A 20,193-nucleotide genomic window follows, 5' to 3' on the forward strand; every position below is an offset into this window, starting at 1 on the left:
AAGATTGGCGCTAATGGAAAATTATTTCATGTGTGAAGATGCCTTTTACAATCAAAGACATGGGACCAGTATGGGTGCGACCTTCGCCCCGGACATTGCAAATTTGTACATGGACTTTGTAGAAAACAACTCCATCTACCACACCAATAACCCTTTCAGAATAAACATCATAGCTTGGCATAGGTACATTGATGACTGTTTTTTGGTCTGGAGAGGCACAGTCCCTCATCTGCTCGAATTCCAGAAGTGGCTGAATCAATGCAATACTAACATCAATGTCACAATGTCTTATGACACAGAAACCATTTCTTTCCTAGATCTGGAGATTAAAACCCAGAGTGATGGGACCCTAATTATCAACCTCTTCAGAAAGAAAATGGATAAAAACACACTGCTGGAGTATCAAAGTTACCATCCAGCCAGTTTAAAAGCCAATCTTACGATCGGTCAATTTCTAAGAGTTCGAAGAAACTGTACATGTCTGGAAGACTATAAGACGCATGGTAAAACTGAAAAAATGCCTAGAACAAAGAGGAAACCCAAAAAAAACAAATAAACACGGCATATAAAAGGGCAAAAAATAGAAACCGAGAAACATTCCTCAATCCACTGAATAGAACAACTCCGGAAAAAATGACATGCATCACGACCTTCAGCCCTATAAGTCATAACCTTCGGAAACTGATCTTAAAAAATTGGCACATTATAAAAACGGAAGACTTCAACCCAGCACACCGAGGTTTTCCTTTAAAAGGCAAAACAACCTGAGAGACAATCTAGTCCACACGTACCCTATGGAAATCAAAAGAATGGACACACAAAGAACACTCTGGGACTTGCCACCAGTGACTGGACACTTTAAATGCGGTAACTGTTCCGTTTGTCAACTAACCAAAAATTTGAAAAACATCTGCCTAAAAGGGAGAAATTGGCAACTTGAATCATTTACCAACTGTGCTTCACAATGGGTTGTTTATGCCATCCAGTGCCCTTGCCAACTCCTGTACATTGGAAAGACCAAAAGACACATCAAAATACGCATAGGAGAGCATAGATCTAACATCAGAAACCAAACACCAAATAAACCACTTGTAGCTCACTATTTACATCTGAAGCACAAACCATGCGAAATATTTTGGTTTATAATCCAAACTGTTCAAATTTCAAAAAGAGGAGGCGACAGAGACCTGTCACTCCGTAAATGTGAACAGAAATGGATTTTTGACTTAGACACTGGGAAAAATGGTCTAAATTCTGCAGTGGAATGGGGCATATTCTTTTGAACTGGTCCAACCACCCTCAGTAGAGGGGCATCTTAATAAAAGGTTTCAGTCCTGAACTTGACTCAGACCATTGCCATTGAACAAACATTGTATACAAACACACAGGTGCCAGTACTATCAGCACAGAGATACTTATGTAATCTAGTTATAACTGCCCCCTAACAAAAGGATCTTCAGATTACACCATCACAAGTGCGGCACAGTTATAATAACTCATCGATATGATCTGAGGCAACAGTCCCATTATTGTGCACAAAAGGTGAAATAATGGATCACTAACGCAATATTTTGTGATTCAAATCATTTTGAAAACAGACGTCATCGCCACTTTCGACCAAAGTGTTGAGGAATTTACAGTCTCCTCACTCACCCAAGTTGGCCACCAACAAAATACGCACATCACTAAATGAGAAGTTACAGCATGTCAAATATGTGATCAAGTGACACCACGCAATTACGGAAGGGGAACGATAACACTCCCCGTTCTGAATTTCAGGAACCACTATAGACGAAAGATCTATGAGCGTTAGCACTGCGAGGACGCTGCGATCTACGAAGACGCCTTGACCCGTTACAAACACAGCGAAAAGGTAAAGAAAAGTCAGCTCCGTAAAAGCTTTATACCCTCTTTGGCTATATAGATGAAATAAATATTGAATTGAATATTGTAAGAAAATGCCATGAATGACGCTTTTAAAACGAAACACACAACAGGGAAAAACTCTAACGGTCCCCCCTTCCCTTGCTTTACAGCTTGGGCAAGATGGACGACAAAATCAATCAAGAGGAGCAAGCTGTAGACAATTACAACTTTGTGCCACTTCTGAAGTTTAACATCGGTGCCATAACTACACTCAAGCTGGCAAAAGACATAAAGGTCAGCAAATAAGCAAACTGAGCCTTGTAATGTCATAGACAGGAAAGGACAAGCCTCTAAATAACGGACACAGGTTTTTTCTACAAACAGGTCCCTCTCAACGGACAACTACAAAATCTAGAACATAGATATCAGAAAATAACAACATCCGAATCACGGCATTTGAACAAAAAGAATTTTATTCAGTCTGCAAACCGATTAAATTCAAGCTAAGTGAAAAGCAAAATTAGAAAAGACTATTGCACAGCACAACTCTTAAAAAGGAAGAAACCCCCTATTTCTCTCCGAGCAACTACGCTCTAGTCCAACCACAACAGAATATAAAGGTCAGTGGAATGAGTGTAGAGGGGAAATAAAACAGCCCATTACATATGAACCTTGCTAAAAGAAGTTTTTAACACTGCAATGTTTTTTAGGTTGGGTACAGAAATGTGACCCTCTCCAGACCAGTCATTAATATATATTTTGCATTTACATTCTTTTGCAGTATCCGACAAAAATTGTGAAAATCTGGGGATTTGTTGAACTCTTTGTCAACCTATTAAAACAATGTACTGTCCTAGAGAGGGCTACAATAAAAACAGCAGAACACCAGGGATGGTGTTGATGAAATCTGTTAGCCGAAACATATGTAGACATCCTGCAGACATCTGAAAAACTGTGTCTTTTTGTAGCATAAGTATTCTCCTTATGCTGTACATTCACAGTGTGTTCCCCAAAATGTAATACGATAAACATCTTAAAAACAGTACATCAGTGTGATAAATTACTAACCACAGTCACTACTGGTAGAAAACGGGATATTTCTGGACTTTTTTACTTTTCTCTAATTGTGAGACTAATTCTAATGTGTGAGGTGCCTTGCGGAAAGTGCCCACTACATGTTTGTGTTGTGAAAAATGTGATTAAAATGTGTTTTTACTTTGTTTATTCTATGGAAAAAATGATTTGGTTCATATGTAATTTGGATACAAGTAATAGATAATCTATCCTAATTCCTTCCCCTTGACCAGTCTCTGAAGTGGACTAAGAGAGGGGAAATTGAGCATTCTGTTCTGTTTCTTACACATGTCCACCTGGTACTGGCTTTTGTGGTAATGTTATTCGAAATTAGGATAGATTTGAAAAGGAAGAAAAATGTGCTCGTGGTAATATGGTCATAGAGTTCTCTTTTTGCCTTCTGCAGGCTGCCATGGAAAGCAAATAGGGCCCCTGTATGGAACCCCGCCTTCCCTTTCCATGGTGGCCATCTTGGAAAAGGATTTTCCTTCCTAGACCGGGACGCCATAGGTGTCCCAGAGTAGGAAGAAAAATCCTTTTTTTAGCACCCTGGGTTCCCGCTTTGGGAATCTAGGGTGCTAATAGCCTTCATCCCCCATTACAGGGGCTGCAATGGGGGGATAATGGTCCAGAGACCTCGTTATCCACTCTCGCTTTGCTTGGGCTTATAACTTGGGCTTCCAGGCCAATAGCCACCGTTCCATCCCTGGAATGGAGGATAAATGCTACAATATTGCCATTAGCATAACACAAAATGCAAATGGAAATGTTGGAAAATCTTATTGAGTCTATGTACTTTACTGAGAAATATAAAGTAGATGGAGTCTATACTTTTTTTTTAGTTCTATTTTTTAACTGTGAAAGGTGGTTCCTAAAAGAAAATTTATTTTATTGTTTTTGGAAGCATTTTCTTTTTTTTGGCAGGAGAGCTTAGAACGAAAGGCGGGGTGGGAAATGAGGGAAGAGGCACCAAACACTAATATGGAGGGGCAGGTGGACAAGGGAAAATGTTGTGTGTGTGTTATTTCCAAGGTAGGGGGCAGTGTTTCTCATGCTCCTTGATTACAGCAGTGGTGGTGTCTCTTGGGAAGGAGGGATGGCATTCGCTGATTCGATTTTAAGATAGATAGCAGTTTTGCTAAAAGTATGTACTGTGTACTAGATTGTTAATGGATGAGTAGGAATAGGTGTTGGAGCTGTGCAAGGGAAATTTTGAAGTTGAAAGTTCCTAGATCAGTAGAGAATGCAGTTCTGAACTGTCCGCGAAGCACAGATCTTATCGTAAAGTGTGGATGGGTTCTCGGACACGTCATCATGCCGCACGTCAGCATATGATTATGTGGCACTGTCCGGAAGGTCCGCAATGAAGTCAGATGTTCGTCAACGTTATGGTTAAGTTGCATTAATAAAAACCTATGAAATTCAATGAAAAAACTTTGTTAAGGGGACATTATGGTTAAGTTGCACTAATAAAAACCTGTGAAATTAACTGAAAAAGCTTTGTTAAAGGGACGTTATGGTTAAGTTGGAATCATAAAAACTTATGAAATTCAGTGAAAAAACTTTGTTAAGGGGACGTTATGGTTAAGTTGCACTAGTAAAAACCTATGAAATTCAATAAAAAAACTTAGTTAAAGGGACGTTATGGTTAAGTTGCGCTTCTAAAAACCTATGAAATTCAGTGAAAAAACGTTGTTAAAGGGACGTTATGGTTCCAAGTAAAACCGAAAAAACCCTGAAATTCGCCAGTTATGGTAAGCTAAGCAACCATAACTCGCGCCACCACCGTGCACTGCTAAGAATAACACCCATGACATCAAAGATGACATCACAAATATGATTGATGACATCACTGATGACATCACATGTAAAGTCCCTTCTTTTTTTGTTCACTGACATATCTAGGCCAGGTGAGTTTATTCACTGACAGTCAAAAACTTAAAATTCAAAAGGTATTACATTTGTAGATGTTGCTATTCTCACATGTTCTTACACTACTTTCCTAAGAATTCAATCGCATCTTACGATGCACATACATAGGGGAAGAAGCAGGCCTGAAACACAGCCATCACTTCTATACGTAAAGATAATCATGTTGGTTATACACAGTGGCTCATGATACTGCCTCTTGTTTACTTACTTGACTCTCCCTGTATAAGCCCCATATTTGTATACATTGTGGTCTCTTCATGTTTTGTGTGTAGTAGTACAAGCATGTAGTAAGTGATGCATTATTACCTACGTAGTACATGTTTCACAGTACGCAAAAGTGTGATACAGAAGCATTCACCGTTTTACTATCCAACATGGGAAAATTAGAAATAGTACATCTCTATGGTGTATGCTACAGCCAATGCCTATGTTTCTGTATGCGTAGGTCCCTGTTCTAGAAACAACACTACAATGGAATGTTCTTTGGAGCAATACATTGCATAATCAAGTATGTAGTTCATCACACATCTCCAGATGACCCCTGACACTTTTTTGCCAACATTACATTCCCTTCCCCTTGTAGGGACTTCCTATGAAAATTAAATGCACATGTGATGCCATCAGTGATGTCATCAATCATATCTGTGATGTCATCTTTGATGTCATGGGTGTTATTCTTAGCAGTGCACGGTGGTGGCGCGAGTTATGGTTGCTTAGCTTACCATAACTGGTGTATTTCAGGGGTTTTTTCGGTTTTACTTGTAACCATAACGTCCCTTTAACACAGTTTTGTTCACTGAATATATATATAGATGTGTCCTGAGTGAAAACAATTTCAAGGATGTCACCCTTAATGTGGGTGTGGTGGGTTGATCAGGTGGTCAAGATTAGATTCATTATATGGTCCAGCCCCTCCCTAGTACTCTCTGGCTTCCGGAAGGGTTCATCTTCCTAGAGGCTGAGGTCGCCCTGTATCAAACATTCCTCGGATCAGTGCAAGTAGGATGTCCAGGAAATCTGCTCAAGCCTCCAGGAAGTGCTCCTTGTGTCCTCAAGGGTGATAGTGTCAATACTGTCAATATCGTCCTCCGAATCACCACTCTCCGCACCTGTGTGTTCGGAGTCCGTCTCCTTGATACCTTGACGATGGGCCAAATAGTCCTTCTTCGGTTTAGATGCTTGGATCCTGTCAAGAGAAGTAGCGGTGGTGAATCCCGAACTGGACCACTCTGCGACTACAGTCCCGGAAACAGGAAATTATGGGGGAAAAAGCCAACGGCTCAAAAAACCCCCGGTATGTCCCTCGTTGCTGGCCAACAGGAACTAGACGACCGAAGCCCAGTATCACAAGAACGCAACAGCCCAAGTAAGTGGCCGTAAGATAGCAGCGAAAGAGAGGAGGAAGAGATACCCAACAATGGCGGAGGGAAGAACCAGACTGAGGGATAATACTGGCAAGCGAAGACGACCTCAGGAGGAAAGAGAGGAAGGTAAGCGTCAGAAAGAGAAGGCAGCAGGGGGAAAGGCGGCAACTCGCGAGGCGAGTGAACCGAAGCAACGGAAAAAAGGCAGTAATGTGGACTGCGGAAAAGACAGAGAAAGGCAGGCTTCAGTGTGAAGCGAAAGGAAAAACTAGCATTTTACCGTGGAGGAAAGCTAGACGGTTGCAACTCGCAGAGCACAGGGAAATCCGGTAGAAATACTTCCAGCCAGAGTGAAACCAGAAAACAACTAGAGCGTTGCAGATAGCGCGAAAAAGACGTAATGGAACCGATCAATGGCTGCAAGCCGTCAATGACGGCAAAGCCGTACCCGTGGTAACAGCCGCCATCCGAGCGGTTTCATGACAGTATGCCCCCCCTTAATGCGGAAACCGCCAGGTTTCCAGGGATGTAACCTGTGGAAGCGAGACACCAATCTGGGAGCGTTTAAAAAATGCACTGGCTCCCATGAGTCTTCTGATCTGGGATATCCTTTCCAAGAAACCAAGTATTGGATTTGACCTCTAAAAACCCGAGAGTCACAAATCCTGGATAACTCATACTCATCTTGGGTGGTGTCCGGTGGCAAACTTTGCAATTGTCCAGGTCCCTGTCGAGTATCAGGATGAAACACTTTGAGAAGCGAGGAATGAAAAACCGGATGAATGCGTCTTAGATGGTGCGGTAGTTCAGTCCTATAGGCCACCGGGTTTATCTTCTCCAAAACAGGGAAAGGCCCCAATAACCTGGGGATCAACTTAGAGGGTCGAACCCATCTGGGTAGGAACTTAGTAGATAGCCATACCTTAGTACCCTTCTTCCAGTCAGGATTCTTGCAGCGATGACCATCCGCCTGTCTTTTAAAGACATTCAGACTTCTTTCCAAACTGCTCTTGGCAATTTTATGAGCTTCAGTTATGTCTGATATGACAGACTCCACTGTGGGGGAGTGTGATAAAAATGGAGCAGATTCTATAACAAGGACACCAGCTGGCTCAGGCTCTGTTAATACTAGGCAGAAAGACCATATGAAGGGTTAATTGAGGATATCTAATTGAAGGGAGTAATTGACAGGTCATTGGGCCAATCACAGAGAAGCTTTGATTGAGATGAAGTTTTCTGACAACAATTGTCCCTTCTTTGTTTTGTTTGTGTTTGGTTGCCAGGAGACCGAAGAGGAGGATTTGAAGAGCGACGGTTTGAACTGGGCTTATTGAGATAGAAGAAGAAGAGAGGGGAGTTGTGCTGTTGCACCGAGTTAACCAGAAGTTAATGAAACTAATATTATATGCGATCGTTTGAAATCGCTATTCAGTTTGTCCCTTGTGAAGGCGAGAGAAGCCGAAGAGGGGGAGAGTCAGCGCAAGACGGAACAGCTGATCTGCCGAAGGGAGTAGCTGCGGCGAAGCTCGTACAGACGGAGACCGCGCTGGGCCGAGCAGCTGATCACCCGGTGAGCCTCCCGAGGATAGAAGTTTCGGTCATCGGAGACCGTCAAGACAAACAGCTGATCTACCCCGGGAACACCGAAGGAAGGAGGCGCGGTCATCGAGAGCCGCGAAGGCGAGCAGCTGATACACTGCCGGGAGCGTCGAGGGGAGGAGTTTCGATCAGAGGAGGTCGCGCTGAGCGAAGCGCTGAATGACAAAACAGACGTGAGAGACAGAGTCGAGGTCGAGTGGAGCCATACAGAAGCAATTAGCTGTAACCGGTAAGAGAGAGAAAAGGGGTGTATTTTAAACGGACATGAGACGAAATTAAGGGGAGTCGCTAACTCGAAAGGACTAGTACAGTCACTATATAAATGAACAAAGGGGGAAGAATTGATACCAGATGAGACGAAGGTACAGGATGAGGAGTGAAAATAAAATAGAATAAGAAGAATAAAGGTAACAATCTACCTCATGTGTAATCCCCGACAATGTAGTTACAGAAAGAAGTATATATGATGATCTGAGCTATATTCTCTTAAAGACTTTAAGGAATAAAAAGAGACTTGTTCAGTTAAATCCAATAAGGAACTCTTGACAGAATAAAAACTCTATTATTTCCAAAAATCCGATAAAAGACAGACACCCCTATTTCAAGTAAGAGAACGAGTAATTTGCAAAGACTGTAAAACCACAGAGAAAAGAAGTGAATCTGAGTATATGATAGGAGAAAAGACCCAAACAGTATTATAGACTTCAAAGAAAGGAAGACACGAAGATTAACAAAGACTTACCTGAAATCTTCTGTCCCGTTTGGCCAGAAAAACTCTGTCCTCACCAGAAGACGCATCGGGAGACCACCTGTATCCTTTCTTTTGGTTTCTGAAAGAAAACATAGAAAAATTAGAAAAAGTTATATGTTGATAATAAAAGATACCTTGGGAACAAGTTAATATACAATCTCCGTTTAACTGTGTTTATTTACAATTATTGTGTATAAACATCACAGGGAGTTGCTGGGAAACGAAGAAACAGGGCAAAGTGCCCTAGGGTGGTCACCATAGTTACAAAAGAAATTAGTCAAACCGGTTCCCGAGTGTCTAGAGTTATTGTAGGCAAATTCGGTGGTGGAAAGGGGCTGAACCCAGTTGTCTTGGAGATGGTTGGTATAACATCTAAGATACTTTTCGAGGGTGGCATTAAGCCTCTCTGTCTGACCATTAGTCTGAGGATGGAATCCCGAGGACAGAGCCCGGTCAATGCCCAATCGTTTGCACAGCGCTTGCCAGAATTTGGAGATGTATTGGCTTCCTCTGTCCGAAGTTATCTTATCAGGAAGCCCATGTATGCAGAAGATGTCTCTGGCAAAGACTTCTGCCATTCTGGTTGCAGTGGGTAGACCTTCCAAAGGAGAAAAATGGCTCATCGTTGTAAGGGAATCAACTGTCACCGTTATACAGGTACAAGCTTCAGAGAGGGAGAGATCCACCTTAAAATCTGTGGATAGGTGCCCACAGGGTCGTTGAGGAATCTCGGGTTGAGTGAGTAAGCCAAATGGTTTGCCTGTGGGATTTTTAGACATGGCACATATCGGACAAGATGATATGTAGGATTGAACCTTCTTCTTGAGGTTTGGCCAATAGAAAGAACATCCAATGAGTTCTGTAGTGTTCGCTAGACCCCTGTGGCCTGCGGCCAAATTGTTGTGACACCAACTTATGATCTGCTTGCGAAGATGACCTACTGGGATAAATAAACGGTTCTTATAGAACCAGAGACCATCTTTGAGTAGATAACCCAGTGAAGACATAAGGTTACAATTCAAAGATTACGACTCAGTGGCCTCCTTAACCTCTTGTAAGAAGGTGTTGATGTGAGAAACGATCTGATTACTTAGAAACATGTGTTCAGAAGGGAGCGGATCAGATTCCATGTTTGGCTCTCTGCGAGACAATGCGTCCGCCATTACATTTTGTGAACCCGGTAGGTAAGTAATCCTGAAGTTATATTGCGAAAAGAAGTATGCCCATCTGGCCTGGCAAGAATTTGAACATTCTAAAGACTGGAGGACTTTGAGGTTCTTGTGGTCGGTTCGTATAATGAAAGGAAGGTTTGCACCAACCAATAGATGCCGCCATTCTTCACATGCCCGTTTCATGGCCAATAATTCTTTCTCCAAAACCAAATAATTCTTTTGGCTGGTAGAGAGAGTTTGAGAGAGATAGGCCACAGGATGTTCAATTCCTTCATTCTTGTAGTAGTAGAGCGGCACCAATGGCTGCCGAGGAGGCATCCGTCTCCACAATGAATTGTTTCGACTGATCAGGTTGTAACAAAATCAGAGCAGAGCAAAAAAGTGTCTTTAGACGTTCGAAACTGTCTTCAGCTGAGGTCGACCATACAAACGGTCCAGATGATTTTTTGAGAAGAGAAGTTATAGGTAGAACTGTTTCGGAAAACCTGGGAATGAACCTTCTATAGAAATTAGAGAGGCCCAAAAATCTCTGTACCTCCTTGATGGAAGAAGGAGAAGGCCAATTTAGTATGGCCGAGACCTTGTGGGGATCCATAGAAATGCCATGTTCGGATAATATGAATCCCAGATATGGAATGGTTAATACTCCGAAACAACACTTTTCGGGTTTGGCTAGAAGACGATTCTCTTTAAGACAGTTCAAAACCTTCTGAACCTGTTCTTCATGATCTTCCTTGTTGATAGAGTAAATCAATATATCATCCAGGTAAATGATCACTGAGACGTACAATAAATCAGAAAACATGCGGTCCATAAATCTTTGAAAGATGGCTGGGGCGTTAACCAAACCGAACGGCATGGCTCTATACTCGTACAACCCGAAAGGAGTACGAAAAGCTGCCTTCCATTCATCCCCTTCCGCTATACACAACCAATTGGTAGGCATTGCGTAGGCCTAACTTGGTGAACAGCCGTGCCCCTTGTACCGCCTTTATGATGTCTGCTATGAGGGGCATAGGGTAGCGATCTCTGATGGTAACTTTGTTGAGACCCCGGTAGTCAATACAGGGCCGCAATTCTCTTGAGTCTCTTTTAGCTATGAAAAATAATGGAGCTCCAGCAGGAGATCTAGAGGGCTGGATGAGACCATGGTGAAGATTGGTATCAAGATAGGCGCGTAAAGCACTCCTTTCTACCTGGGATAATGAGAATATCCGGCCAAATGGAACCAAAGCGTTGGGTTGCAGGTCTATCGTACAGTCCTCCGGCCGATGGGGTGGTAATGCAGCCAGTCTAACCTCTGTGAACACCTCCTGGAAATCTTTACAGAAATGAGGTAAAGCGTGAATGCTTGAGGTTTCTTGGCATAAAGCTGGAGCGGTTTGAACTCTGCAAAAGACTGGGGCGGAAGACATTGCCTTTTACAATAATCTGAGTCGAAGCTTAGCTGGTTTGAGACCCAATCAATATGTGGATTGTGTTTCCTGAGCCAGGTGATACCAAGAATCACCGGAAAATGGGCTGCCCTGATGATGTCAAACCTTATGCTCTCAGTATGTTGAAAAATCTTAATCTCCAGGATCTCCGTAGTCTGTGTAATAGGACCTGAGGAAAGTGGAGTACCATCAACCCCTTCCATCTTTTGGTCTTCCATGCGGGGCAACCTCTTAAGACCCACCTTGTCGGCCCATAGGGTATCTACAAAATGTCCTGCCGCACCGCAGTCCAAACTGGCTAACGTCTCCACCAGTCTGTCTCCAACATAAACGCTGACGCTAACCACCATCAGTCTGGAATCATCTTGAACTTCTTTGGTAGAAACTGACAAAGACACATAGGGACTAGATGCATCTGAAAACCCCCGGACACTCGTCCCTTTTAGCTCCGGGGCTGTTCGTTTCCCGAACGTTTTTGAGGTAGATCCGGACATTCCTTGAGAAGGTGCTTGTCTGAACCACAGTACGCACATAGTCCCCTTTCTCTTTGTCATCTTCAGAAGAGAGTGGTGATGGAGTACTTCCTATCTGCGTAGGTTCATCTCGGGAAGCAGATACAGGTATAAAAGAACTCGGTGAGGACTCATTACTTCCTCTGTAGCATCTTCTTTCATGGCGTCGTTCCTGAAGCCGATGTTCTATCTGCAATGATGCGGATAACAGATCTGAGAGCGTTCTAGGATGAGGAAACCGAGCCAATTCGTCCTTTATATCCTCCTTAAGACCTCTGCGAAATATGGCATATTGAGCCTGTTCAGCCAACCTGCACCAACAGCCAAGGTCTTAAAAGTGGTGATGTATGAAAGAACATCGGAAGACCGTTGTCTGACATCTAAGAGGTCTTCAGTAGCAGTGTAAGTGAGTTCTGGTCTCTCAAAAGTATCTTTAAGAAGGGTACAAAACCCATCATAGTCCTGCAAAACTGAATCACCTCCTGTCACTAAAGGAGTAGCCCATACAAGAGCATTGCCGGTCATATTTGAGATTAGAAACCCCACCTTAGCCTGAGCAGTAGAAAACATTTGGGGTCTAAATGTGAAATACACTGTAGACTCCTCCAGGAATTCCTTGACCTTCTTCGGAGACTCGTCAAATTTTCCGGATGATAGGGCAATAGGTGGTAGCTCAGGAGGGGCCTGATCGCGGTTAGAAACCAGCTGTTTTAACACCATTTTGTCGGCCTTAACTGTCTGTAATTCTTGGGATAGGCTTTGTACTGCCTTCCATAACTCTTGCATCTGTTCCTGGACTTGTTCTGGGTACCCATTGTAGATTTCTGGCGTTGCAAACTGTCAATACTGTCAATATCGTCCTCCAAATCACCACTCTCCTCAACTGTGTGTTCGGAGTCCATCTCCTTGATACCTTGATGATGGGCCAGATAGTCCTTCTTCTGTTTAGAGGCTTGGATCCTGTCACGAGAAGTAGCCGTAGTGGATCCCGAACTGGACCACTCTGCGACTACAGACACGGAAAGAGGAAAGTATGGGGGAAAAAGCCAACGGCTCAAAAAACCCCTGGTATGTCCCTCGTTGCTGGGCAACAGGAACTAGACGATCGGAGCCCAGTATCACAACAACGCAACAGCCCAAGTAAGTGGCCGTAAGGTAGCAGCGAAAGAGAGGAGGAAGAGATACCCAACAATGGCGGAGGGAAGAACCAGACTGAGGGATAATACTGGCAAGCGAAGACGACCTCAGGAGGAAAGAGAGGAAAGTAAGCGTCAGAAAGAGAAGGCAGCAAGGGGAAAGGCGGCAACTTGCGAGGCGAATGGACCGACGCAACGGAAAAAAGGCAGTAATGTGGACTGCAGAAAAGACAGAGAAAGGCAGGCTTCAGTGCGAAGTGAAAGGAAAAACTAGCGTCTTACCGTGGAGGAAAGCTAGACGGTTGCAACGCGCAGAGCACAGGGAAAGCCGGAAGAAATACTTCCGGCCAGAGTGAAACCAGAAAACAACTAGAGCGTTGCAGATAGCAAGAAAAAGACGTAATGGAACCGATCAATGGCTGCAAGCCGTCAATGACGGCGAAGCCGTACCCGTGGTAACAGCCACCATCCGAGCGGTTTCATGACAGATAGGTTACCAGAAATGTGAAAGTGGATTTTGGAATCCTGTCGGTATGTGTTTAAAAGAGATAGATATAAGATTTAGAAGGAAGGGTGCCTGGGCAACCTGCACCACTCCACGTCTTTGCTTGTCATTCCCAGTATCACAGAGAATAATGTTGTTTCTGGAGGAAGTAAGGTCTGATGAGAGGCGGGCAGGCGCCATTTAGTCAGATATCGGTGTTTGCTATGATCGATTGGTTACAGTCTCTGATACCGCTGCCTGGTTTTCGCTGTTCTCAGGGCTTGACCTCTTCAAAAGTGAAGAAGCTATTCTGGTATGAGGATGAGTATACGGAATATTGGAGAAGAAAGGGGCTGCGGCAGTAAATCCCAGCCACAAATATCTCATGGGGTTCAAGGTCACCAGCGATGTACACAGAAACTGCTTAAAAATGATTTGCTGAAGGGTCAACATTTGAGGCACTCAGAAATGTTCTAACAAAAACCAAGATAAGTACCTTTAGCTCAATGGGTAGGCTAATATTGTTAAGAGAGTGTTATGGCATTGCAGGTAAAATGCTCTTGATAATGGTATTCACTTGATGGTGATAATGATAATGATTTGTCATTTGTGCAGCGCTTTCGCCAAAGTGCTTTACAAAGCATATTTACCTACAATTATCATCCAACTGAAGATGGTTCTTTGATATTGAAGGGTGGCGATGAGTATGACACGTGTATCACTGAATTTGTGATTGTGCTGATTCACAATCAGAGTGGCGTAAATAGGAAGATGGACAGGACTAGTGAATCTGCTTGCGTGCTCGAGTGAAATGTTGAAATCACCCAATTAATTGTTTGTGGGATATCTGGTTTATTTAGGAACAAATGGTATTGAGGGGCCACACATTGCCCACTTCCCATTGGTGGTAATTGTAGATAAAGTGGAGATGGGACGTGTAGAATAGAGGAAACATAAAGGCAGCTGTTAAAAGACCTCCTGGGGAGGGTTCCTGTGCACTGAAGGATGGTATCTGCCTTTCCCAGGAGGGATTGAAAGTAATTGCTTTCTCAGGAGGATCGCACATGGATGTTATGGAGACACCCAGGCAAGGAGGCTAATACAGACCAGCTCTGTCATGACTGAGACACTGCTCACCAAACTGACCCTAATATCAGATCCAAATGATGTTTTTGTGTAATGGTCTCCCCCCACCCCTCAGTAGCCACCATTCTCTGATCAGGCATGGCTTATATTTACAGCTTAATTAACATCATTATTATGTTATGGCCAGAGGTGCAGACAATAAAGAACATCTCCTTGCTGGAACTTTGTGTTTCAGCAGCTGTCAGGAATGCACATTTGAACTTTGACCCTGACCCCTTGCTATTGCACTGCAGTTTATCGAGATGTTAGGTGACAGTGACATCAAAGGCTCATGTGTGCACTATGATTTTGGCGTGACACATTATGTATGGTGAGTCTGATTAGGAGGCCTCCCTTTCAGAAACAGAGTTACTTCCATCATTTTACAAAAAACACCATGAGCTATTTAACCCTTGGAGATGGCATTCCAATATAGCATATTTCCTGTATTTCTGACATCTCTTTAGCCTATGTGCCGTGACCTACCAGTAACACATCCAGAATGGGGCAGCATGACTGTCCAGCATGATACCACCATCATAGGCCAGGAGGCAGGCAATCGAGACACAGCTAAGGGGTCATTTTCCAGGTGAAGCTGATCTTACAAACGGTTGTAAATATGGGTATTGCCCCTTTTCACACTCTTCCTCATTTAGATCTATTTGTATGGTGGAGCTTGGTAGCGAGGCGGACATAATGGGCCTCATTATGGGTTTGGCGGTAGCCGTGCCTGTAACAAAGTCACGGCTGATGCCGGACCCGTGATTTTACTGGCACCCGCGAATGGGCAATTACCGGGTCATGCCGAGGTCAGCAGACCCGGTAATAGCCCATTCGCGGGTGCCGGCAATAAAGGACACCCCATCCCCATTCGGCTGAACAGGAATGGGGAGCTCGGATACACCAGCACTGTTCATGACGTTGCCGCTGCATCCACGAGTTGTGCTCGCGGGGCCGCACTGCCCGTCAGGTCGGACCTGGCAAGCAGAGCGAGACCCGCGAGCAAAACTCATAGTATGGCGGTATGGTGGCAACGGTGCCGGTAGCAATACCAGCGCCGTTGTTGCCTTAAAGCCATACTTATAATGATGCCCAAATGTGTCCATTTCTATTTCCTGCTCTGCCATGTAAGTGCTGGTGAATTAAAGCTGGCATGGATCTTCAAGCAGGCATTCATGCAATGGATTCCTGGCCAATCCACCTTTAATTACCACCTGGTAAAAGCAGACAGATTCCATCATAAATTCTGCCTGCATAGCATACGTTTCAGCGGACATGCGCACTTTCCACCAGGCCAGTGGAAAGGGATGAGAAGAGGTGAGCATTGCTTTTATCTGCTCCTCACTATTAAATGACGTGAGCATGATTACTTGTATAGCGCGTTCGCCAAAGCGCTGTACATAGAATAATAATAATAAGAACATATCTTCGTGCATTTATCACCAAACCTAAGTTGGTACTAATATATCGACCTCAGAATGATGAAAGGCTGAGTTGACCTTGCCGCGATCCGAACCGGCAACCCGCAGATCACACACACATCGCAGCAGCCAGCGCTCAACCCACCGAGCTATCTTAAACTTGTGACTAAGGAAAATCTTGGGGCTCCGATTATGAGGTCGTGCGACACTCGGCGTGGTGGTTGCAAGATGTTGACGTGGCAGGTTATCTCCCTGAATTAGGCAGGAGGTTTCGATTGGCTCCCTTTGAAAACAATAACGTGGGTGGAATTGGGGGAGGACGTGGCGTTACAGCAGGCTGGTGTCAGGGACCAGGCAAGGTTCAAACATGCAGTCTGTTCCTGGGCCCCGCTCTAGTCACGGCCATGACAAATCTCTTTCTGTTACTTTCCATTCGTTCCTCTCCCTCTTGCTTTCTTGTTCCTGTCTCCTGTACTCTCCTTCGATTTGTATGACAATGCCCAATTTGATGTTCCCAATGTGCAGCTCGGGAATACAAATTGTGCTTCTAGTTCAGCGATAAAAAGTACAGAGAGTGAAATGTTGCCATTATAGTAGTGCTGCGCCTGCGCCCATCATCAGGCCCTTTAAAAGCATCTCTCTGATGGATGCGGTCCAGGATTCTGGCATTTCATCTTCTGACAAACGACGCTCAAAGTGAAACGCAAAAGCACTTAGAATAATTGCAAAGTTCGCGCCAAGAGCGAGCTGCAGCGCTGCACACAGAGCGGGGGATCATATCTGCATAATACTGACCTGCCTCCACGACAGGCCCATCACCCAGAGGAGAGGCTGATTACTAAACAGTGCTGCCCTGGCGAGCTCTCAGGTGCACTGGACACACCACCCATCACTGTGACTGGAACTATGTTCGCTTGGAAAGATTGTGGTCTCTTCCGCCGCCATCTTGTCTCAGGCTTCCAGGATGTTAGACCTCCCTTTGATGTCAAAGGATATTGTCTAGAAGCCTGTGTAGTGGTTTAATGCACCATCTTAGACTGACACAAAATGGCGTCCACACTGCTGGCTGCACACTTTGGTGGTAGCAGAGACCATGTGACGAGTGGGCCAATCCTATTAGCCAAGTGTTTCAATCCAAATATTGCTACATATTCATAGTTTGAAATTAGGTCTATATTGCATTTTAGCAGTTAGGGGGGAAGTCATTCCCACCACCAACTTCTAATGGCACACACCAGATCACACCAAAGAGCAGCCACGCCGTCCTCAATTTCCACTACTGCTTCTCGCCATAATGCCTCAGACCACCAGGCATCCAGGAAGGATATGAGGTAGGCCTCGACCTTGCAAAGTCTCGATCCTCCACTGGCCCAATTAAAAAGTTCTGTAATTGTTCCTCACCACCACAGACTTTCAGGAGAAGTCCACATGCAGCCCTCAAGACCAATGGCTGACCCACGGATAGAGAAAGAACAACAGGAACCTGGGAGGAGAACCACATCCTCCCAGGTCCACCAGAGTGGTTAAACCTAGAGGGCTAGAGGCTCCGGTGCTTGTTTTGAAGGAATTCAGAAAAGGATTTCTCGTCATCACTTGAAGTAAACACCTGGAACTCCTCCTCCTCCTTTCCCACTCCCCAGCATAAGTACTGCATCTAGTGTCCAACTCCAGGCCTTGAGGGCCGGAATCCTGACAGGTTTTCAGGATATCCCTCATTAATAGTCATGCGCATACATTTAGAATCATCGTATACACATTTCTCTCATGAATATTAATGTAGATTAACCTGAAATCTGACATGGTTCCAGCCCTCGAGGCCTGGATTTGGAAAACCCTAGGCCAATTTCCACCTTGAGCCACATGTCAAAAGTATGGGAAACGAGGCCCAATTCCAACAGTGCCTCCCAGTGAACATTTTACAACTCATAACAGAGTGCTATCTGCAGTTGGTGGAGCGGCCCATGTACTCTCATAACATAGCATAAAAGGCGTATTTGTAAAGCACACGTTCATGCCCGAAGGGGAACCCTGGCACTAATAACAGATGTTTATTGTTACTCAACTTAATAGTACTCATTTTATAGACTTTGGAAGGATGAAGGGTTGAGTGGACCTCCCGGGATTCGAACCTGTGACCAGGAGGTCAAACACAGGTCGCTGTAGTGGATGTATTGGTCCACTGAGCCACAGACCATTACAGAGCATTGGTCATGCGCCACTACTGCTGCAGTACCTGCAGTGGAGGACTATGTGACCCACAACGAGGATTCCATGCTCTCGGATAGTACAAAAGGGTGAGCTTTCCGTCTGTCCCCAAAATGCATGATGGAAAATGAACTTAGAAAGGAAGTGTAATGTATGCGGCGGAAGTGGGTAAACCATGTTGAAGGGACACGTCTGCATTTACGAAAGTGAACTGAGACCTGACAGCAGGCGGAAACATGGAATTCAGATAATTCAAGTTAAAATGGCAGAGAAATCAATTTACTGACTTATTTCCCTTGGAGAGGCCAATATAACAGGACCCGTTAAGGCAAATATAAAGAACCATCAATTGCGGGAACGGATCTGGTTTGCCCTGATGAAGGCTTCGTCAACAGAATGTGTGAGACCCGGAGGCTGAAACCGGTCATCAAGAATTACAATGCTACAAAATGATGTATAGATAACAAGGATGCAATATTAGATTGTGTGATTTGATCTCGCTTTACGCATCATGAATAGTGGAAGGTACGTGAACAGATGGATGGAAAAAGAAAAATCACTATACAGGTATAGGTGACTTATATGTAATTTGGCTTTAGGTTATTTTTGTTGTCTTCATTTTCCTTTTACATATGGTTGAAATCTGTCAAATTGTTTGCAGAGTTGATAAGCCTAGCCGATTGTCGTTGATGCAAGATAGCGTAGAGTATCACAGGTTAAAATCACGTTCCCCTGCTTAGAGACTGATACATTTTATTATATTGTATATTATATAAAACAATTCTATATTATATTTTATTTAAAAAATATATAATAATATAGAGTATCAGACGTTAGAATCCCGGTCCCCTGCTTAGCGAATGATCTCCGCACTTAGCGTGTAATGAAAGATTGATTATTAAATATAGTGTTCGTCTTTCGAGGATGTTTTGTGTCCCTCTAATATTATGTACATTCAGTATTGTTTTCACCTACTGAAAAAACTATCTGTATAAAAAAATATATAATATTTTTTTGAGCACAAAAAATAACGTTGTGTCAGTAGGTTTCTGTAGTGAGAACCGCTTGCAAGTATTAATAGATAAGCCAGGAAGCAACACGTACAAATAAACAGCTTTTTCCAGAAAATATAAGGTACAGTGTACATGACCAGTTGTTCCTTAGAGAAGTCACTGAGGTATCTCCATCAGGTTGTCAACACTCCCCAGATGAGCATCATTAAAATCTCCAGGGCCCATTATATATTGCAGAACACACATCAGCCTGGATTATTTTATGCACTCGACAATCTTACCAAATTCCCACAATTTTAAACTAAAGCCACTGACTCCCAACAGAACACTGCATTTTCAAGATGGCTTCCTAAATCGCAACGTCGGCCATCTCAGAACACCCATGCGCCGACCCATAACACTTGATCTCAGGGGAGCTTCGGGCAATGAGCAGGAAAGGTGTCTGGAGACCCCTGTTGCCGGTCGGCATAAATCCCTTGGGTAAACCTCTTTAAGGGGGCCAGGGTTTTGGGAGTTTTCCCTTATTAATTGTAGCAGTGTCAATATCCATTATTCCCAGTCAGCAAAGTCATCTCAGATTCCATTATGCCCACTTTCCAGAGTAATCTCTACTCCTTTTCGTCCCTGTTAGAACAATAATTTCAGATTCCATTATATCTTGTTAAAAGGGTAACAGGTGTGAGAAACCTGAGGCTATTAACACTAATATTTCCTTTGGGTCCTCTGTGCAGGTGGCCAGAAAAAGGCCATCGCTTTTGGATCCTGACCCTGGAGGTGGACAAGGAAGGGAGGATCACCTGAGTGGAGGGTCCTTAAGGACTGGGAGTGGGGGTCCTTCGGCGAGACATGGTATCCCCCTTTTCCTAATAACAACCCACCCAATCCTTCTCCAACCTTCATGGGTTATGGTAAACCAGCTTCCCTTATTTTGTCTCAATCATGTCATTCTACTACTGGGATGAGGAAGAGACAACTAGGAGTCATGCACACCAACATGCAACCACACCACTCCGGTATTGAGATGAGGAAGAGGGCCTCAGAGGAATACCACTACAGAGGCCAGGCATGTCTCACTAATAGGCCTAACTATAGTCAGGCAATTG

The sequence above is a fragment of the Ambystoma mexicanum genome, chromosome 10 (assembly GCF_040938575.1).
Source record: "Ambystoma mexicanum isolate Mex_15411 chromosome 10, UKY_AmexF1_1, whole genome shotgun sequence".
Classification (NCBI taxonomy): domain Eukaryota; kingdom Metazoa; phylum Chordata; class Amphibia; order Caudata; family Ambystomatidae; genus Ambystoma; species Ambystoma mexicanum.